General features: G+C 40.8%; 1 pseudogene; it reads right to left on the bottom strand.

Annotated features, from left to right (window-relative positions):
- Positions 1–2,913: 2,913 nt before the first annotated feature.
- On the bottom strand, positions 2,914–3,372 carry LOC144254636 (small ribosomal subunit protein uS10 pseudogene; annotated as a pseudogene).
- Positions 3,373–6,521: the final 3,149 nt, after the last annotated feature.

Raw genomic sequence — 6,521 nt, 5'->3', positions numbered from 1 at the left:
AGCTGGGGCAGGAAGAGCTCTGTCTGCCCCCAACCCTGATGCTCCCTTCTCTTCCTGACCATCACTGGGTCAGGACCTCTCCATTGTCCTGTTAGAATATTCTTCCAAAGTACCTTGGGCTTATGTACATTTTTTGGATACAAATGTCTTTCCGCAGCACTAAGCCCTGATGAATCCGAATTTAAAAAGTTTAGAGTAAAAAGGGTTATTTTAAGTTTATCTTTGGGGGATATATACCCCTTCCCAATTCTCTCCTTTTGTTTTAATAAGTACATTTTAATAGTTTGATGAGCTCTTTCAACTATGCCTTGTCCCTGTGGATTGTATGGAATTCCTGTTATATGAGTAATGCCAAATGATGAGCAAAATTTTTTAAAAGAGGTAGAAGCATAACCAGGACCATTATCTGTTTTTAACTGTTTTGGAACGCCCACAGGGGCAAAATTTTGTAAGCAATGAGCTATAACATCTTTAGTTTTTTCTCCGGCATGAAGGGAGCCCATCAAAAATCCGGAAGTATCAACTGTAACATGCAAATATTTTAATTTTCCAAATTCTGGCAAGTGTGTGACGTCCATCTGCCAAATATGGTTAGGTATCAGTCCTCTAGGATTGACTCCAAGATTAACTTGTGGTAAAAAGGTCACACAATTTTGACATTGTTTTATTATATGTCTGGCTTGTTCTTCAGTTATTTTAAAACACTTTTGTAAAGTATTAGCATTGACATGGAACCTTTTATGAAAATTTATAGCTTCTTCTATTGTGGAGAAAATATGTATGTCATGTGTTGCCCAAACTAAGGGCTCCAGGCAATCCTGTATGTGCCCTGATATGTCCTATAAAGAATGGATCTTTTCTGTCCCAGATTAGACTTTGTATAGTGGAAAACTGCCGCAGTCTGGCTGGGCACAAAATCAAGAGCCACCACACACCTTGTAGATTCAAACAGCAACTCTTTATTCCCGAACTCACACCAGCCCTCTACAAACACGTTCTGGGGAAATCCACGTTCTGGCCCAAAATCCACTTACTCCACCAGGCTCTAATCAGCAGGATACGCCCTATTCCCGGCACGGTACACCTTTAACCTGGAACCGCCCTAAACTCAAGGAGCGGGATACTCCCTAAAACCTCATCCGCCCTAAACCCGGATCCGCCCTGGTCCTTGAGCAAGGTCACCTTACTCAAGCATACATGCAATGTCACTGTGAATGTCCAAGGCAAGTCCATTTCCACGAGTCCTTCCTCTAAGCAACATGGGGTACGCTGGCAAGGAAATTGTCATACCTACTTGGCTAATGGCTCTCAGCAGAAAACAAAGAGAAAACAGTAGAAGAAGGGGAAATCCTACCAGCATCTTCAAGGGATACTATAGCATTAACTATGTACTGACTATCGGAAAATAAATTAAATACAGAATCTTTAAACATCACAAAAGCTTGTAATACTACATCAAGCTCTACCTTTTGAGCTGATTGTTTGGGTACTAAAAATGTAAAAGTTTGATCAGGGGTAACTATTGCTGCTGTACCATTATTTGACCCATCAGTGAATATATTTGGAGCATTCATGATAGGTGTTTTTCTTGTCATTTTTGGAAAAACTACAGGATGCTTAGACCAAAAAGACAGCAAAGGATTAGATGGTAAGTGGTTATCAAATGAAACATTAGATTTACACATGATTGTTGCCCAAGTATTTAACTCATTAGCTAACTCATCATTTGGTCCATAGTATATGGAGTAATAATTTTATTGGGAGAAATCCCAAACACTCCCTTTGCTGCTCTTATTCCTTTGAGTATTAATTGTCCTACAGCCTCAGGATATCTAGTAAGAATAGTGTTAGGAGAATAAGATAAATGTATCCACAATAATGGACCTTCTTGCCAAAATACTCCTGTAGGAACATTTTTTGTTGGTAGTACAATAAATAATAAAGGCAAACTTATATCAATTCTATCCAAATGCATATTTTCCATATATGTTTCAATGATTTTTTTAATGCCTTTCTTGCTTCAGGCGTTAACATGCGGGGTGAATTTGGATCTAATGGACCTTTTAGGATATCAAATAAAGGTCCCAACTCTCCTGTTGGTATGCCTAGATAAGGCCTTATCCAATTTATGTCTCCCAATAACTTTTGAAAGTCATTAAGTGATTTGAGTTGATCTACTCGTATTTGAATTTTTGGTGGACGGACCATGGTTGAGGATAATAGAACTCCTAAGTAATTAATTGGAAGATTTAATTGTACTTTATCTATTGCTATCTCTAGATTATGATTTTTTAATAAATTTGTAAGTGTGGCATAACATTCTAGCAATGTGTTTTTATCTTTATGTGCCAATAACACATCATCCATATAGTGAAATATTTGTAGTTCAGGATTTTGATTTCTAAGTGGCTGGATTGTTAACATAAATTTGACACATAGTTGGGCTGTTAGCCATCCCTTGAGGGAGTACTTTCCATTCATATCTCTGATCAGGACCTTCATGATTTAGTGCAGGGATAGTAAATGCAAAATGTGGACTAGCCTCAGGATGAATTGGAATTGAAAAAAAAAATCTTTAATATCTATAGCTAAAACATACCAGGTTTTTGGTAAAGCAGACAATTGGGGAATCCCCGATTGAGCAGGTCCCATAATAACCATCTCATTATTAATGGCTCTTAAATCTTGCAATAATCTCCATTTACCAGATTTCTTTTTAATGACAAAAATGGGAGTATTATGGGGAGATATGGAAGGTTGTATATGTCCTTCCGCTAATTGCTGTTTGACCAGGTCATGGGCAACTTGTATCTTTTCTTTAGTTAGGGGCCACTGAGGAACCCACACTGGTCTTTCTGATTTCCAAGTAATTTTTTTTTAACAACTGAAAATCAATTTATTAAAACAGTTGACTTAGGCATCTGCAATGGTGACTTTGACTTCCACTCCTGGTTCGATACTGATGGAAGTAATCTGTTTAACAATCTCAGAAGGGCTGTGCAAGTCAATGAGTCGCTTGTGTATTCTCATCTGGAAATGATCCCATGTCTTGGAACCTTCACTACAAGGTGTTTTTCTTGTAGTGATCCTCAAAGTCTTCTTAGGCATGCGAACAGGTCCTTTCACTTTGAGATTCTTTTCCTTTGCGCCTCTGATCAAGTTGGCACACACTTTCTCGAGCGACTTCACATTGCAGCTGGTAAGGGTAATTCTGATTCGATGAATCGCCACCCCTGGTTCCACGGGTGTCTTTCTGGTGTCTTTAAATGCCATGGCTGTGGCACAGCTTCCTGACTGACTTGTTCCTCGGCAAGAGTGAACAGCGGTGAGTCAGGAGCAGAAGCGGGCAGAGGACTGCTCCTCTGCACCAACAACTGCATCGCTCGCTAAAAGCCTTTCCAAGTAATTTTGATTGTCTCAGTGGCCCTTTCTGAAAATCCAATCCATGTCTATTTATTCCTTGATCTATTTGAATTGGTGCTGCTATACCTTGTTCTTCTCTTAATCTTTTTTCTTTCCTAAAGCCTTGTCTAGCCCTAGTAGTGGGCGCGTTAGGATTGATGTTATTTGTTAATGTCAAACTAATTGATCTAGGACATCTCGACCCCCTAAATTTATAGGAAGATGATCCAATACATATGGCTGTATAGTTCCTTCACATCCTTCAGGATCCTTCCAATCTAATACCATTGCACTTCTATGGGGATTAGTTGCCACTCCTAGGCCTCGAAGCGTTTGAGTGGCCTGTTGTAATGGCCAATGTTTTGGCCATTCTTGACGAGAGATGATGCTAAGGTCAGCACCTGTGTCCAGTAGCCCATTAAATTCATGTCCTTGAATATTTAGTTTTAGCATTGGGTGAGAATCTAAATTTAAAGACAGCATAGCCCAATCTACAACCTGTGGAGCCTAATCCCCTGGAACCTCTTTCTACAGTACAATTGGAAAATTTATCATGTAGGCTGGGTATTATTAATAACTGTGCTATTCTATCTCCTGATGAAATTACTGATATACCCCTTGGAGAACTAGCTATAATTTTTATTTCACCTTTATAATCGGGATCAATTACCCCAGGACTTATCATAAGTCCTTTTAGTGTAGAAGAACTGCGTCCTAACAATAAGCCTACTGTTCCTTGGGGAAGAGGTCCTTTTACTCCTGTGGAAATGATTTGAACTCCCATCTCTGGAGTTAGTACTGCTCTGGCAGAGGTGCAGATGTCCAACCCTGTGCTCCCTCTAGTTTGTCTGATGAGGGATTTAATGGATAATGCGTCCTGGGCACTACCTTGATGGTGCTGCTGGGTTCCTCCATTGCCCCGTATATTTGTGGTTTTGGGCCCTGGAGCATTGGGCCCTCCAGTCCGTTTTTTGGCAATGGAGCCTGATGCCTTTCTCCATGATATCGTGGGTAAATACCTGGTCCTTGTCTGTTTTTTGATAACGGAGTACCCTCTATGGTGGTTTGAGAATGGCATTCATTAGCCCAATGTCTCCCTCTATGGCATTGTGGGCAAATACCCGGTATTCTATTCCTTTGATACCTAGCTTTGTTAAACCCTCCTCCTATGGGGCAACTCCTTTTAAAATGTCCTGTTTGATCACAATTATAGCATGTTTTTGGCCTGGCATCTAAAGCCTGTTGTACCACTGCCAAGATTTGCCCTTGTTCATTAATGTCTCTACATAATTTAATATATGTGTTTAAATCTTTATGTCTCTATGGTCTAATGACCTCTCTGCAGCAAGAATTTGCTTGGTCATAAGCCAGTTGTTTTATAAATGGCATTGCCTGTTCTGTATCCCCAAATATTCTAGAAGCTGTTTGAATAAGCCTATCTACAAATTCAGCATAAGGTTCATTAGTTCCTTGTATTACCTTAGATAATTGGCCTTGTAAATCTCCATGTCCTTGTAAAGTCTTCCATGCCCTAACCACATCTACAGCAATTTGTGTGTATACTCCAGGATCATATGCAATTTGTTGCCGTTGACCCTCATAAGGTCCTTTTCCTAATAACATATCTAGATTTCTTTGAGGGTAACCGGCTGCTGCATTTCGCCTAGCTGTCTCCATGCTTAATTCCTCATTGGCAACCTTCCATAACAGGTATTGACCTCCATTTAGCACAGATCGACACATGTTAGCCCAATCTGCTGGCGTCATGTCTAAGTTGGTAATGGATTCGACCATGCTCACAGTGAAGGGTGCTTGCGGCCCATAGGTTGTTACAGCCTCCTTTAATTGCTTCACTGTTTTGAAATCTAAAGCACGGTGAATTTGTTGCCCTCCTGCCTGCTCAAGTACAGGGCATGCTAATCTTGGGGTCCTGCCTCAGGATTCCGTCCATCAACTACGGGAGTTGAGGGCCGCTCAGCTGTAGATGGAGCTGTTGGTGGAATTACGCCCTCTGGTGATAGAACGGAGTTCGTAGCAGCCTCCTGTTGTAATTCCCCGCCTGATGGTTGTTTTTCCTCTAAGCTTTCTTTCTTCAAATTTTCCTCTGTCTGACTAGCTCGACAGACCTTCTCTTTTGCTTGACCTAACATGTTTTCTACCATAGTCTGGACCTCTAACAATTTACTTAACAGTCTTTCGGTTTGTTTTTTACTAGTTTCTAATCTACTATAAAGGTAATGCAACCCAATAAGATAGCATAAAAAAAAACCAAAACAGAATGAAACAAAAACGGAACAAAAAATAGTTGTATCAATTTTCTCTTTCTTAGGGCCAAACAATTTCAAACCTTGAGACAACCATTTTTCCCAGTTTGCCTGAGAAAATTTTAGGGATAGGCAGCTTAAAACAAAAACAAAATAAATCAAAACAAGAACACATTGTTTTTTGAAATGGTCACCGTTTCTTTAGCCTTCCCTCAGGGGCGAGCAATTTTACTCACCTCCAAGCTTCAGGCGTCCCCCGCACTGGCCACCAATTGCCGAAGTTTGGCTGGGCACAAAATCACGAGCCACTCAAGCAGGAACAAACTTTATTTTTTGAAACTGCCGCCAATGCCCCGGACGCACCCGGGAAGATTGCTGATCGATCCACTCATGAGGCGTTCTCCCGGAACCCCAGAGGAAGTTCCTCCCCCGGAATTCCCTCCTACTGCACTTCCCCAACCAATGGGAACTCCCCAGGAGTCCTGTAGCAGGCTGAGGTGAACAGCAGGAGTCCAATATCCATATGAATGCAAATCTTAACATAATCATATCATCTCAATGGCTAGCTGGCGTCACCTTTCAACCAAAAATGTCATGCATCATTTTACTTGGCTGTGGCTCTTAGCAGTATATATTCAACCTTAAAGAAGAATGAAATTATGGCATTTGCCAGTAAATGGATGAAGCTGGAGAATATCATGCTAAGTGGAATAAGCCAATCCCAAAGAAACAAAGTCCAAATGTTTTTTCTGATAAATGAATGCTAATTCACAATGCAGGAGGCTAGGGAAGAATAGAGTTTGGATTAGACAGAGGGGAGTGAGGGAGGGGAGGGGGCATGAGGGTGGGAAGGAT

Source organism: Urocitellus parryii, chromosome 4 (genome assembly GCF_045843805.1).
Source record: "Urocitellus parryii isolate mUroPar1 chromosome 4, mUroPar1.hap1, whole genome shotgun sequence".
Taxonomy (NCBI): Eukaryota; Metazoa; Chordata; class Mammalia; order Rodentia; family Sciuridae; genus Urocitellus; species Urocitellus parryii.
This window is presented reverse-complemented; position numbering and strand designations above follow the sequence as displayed.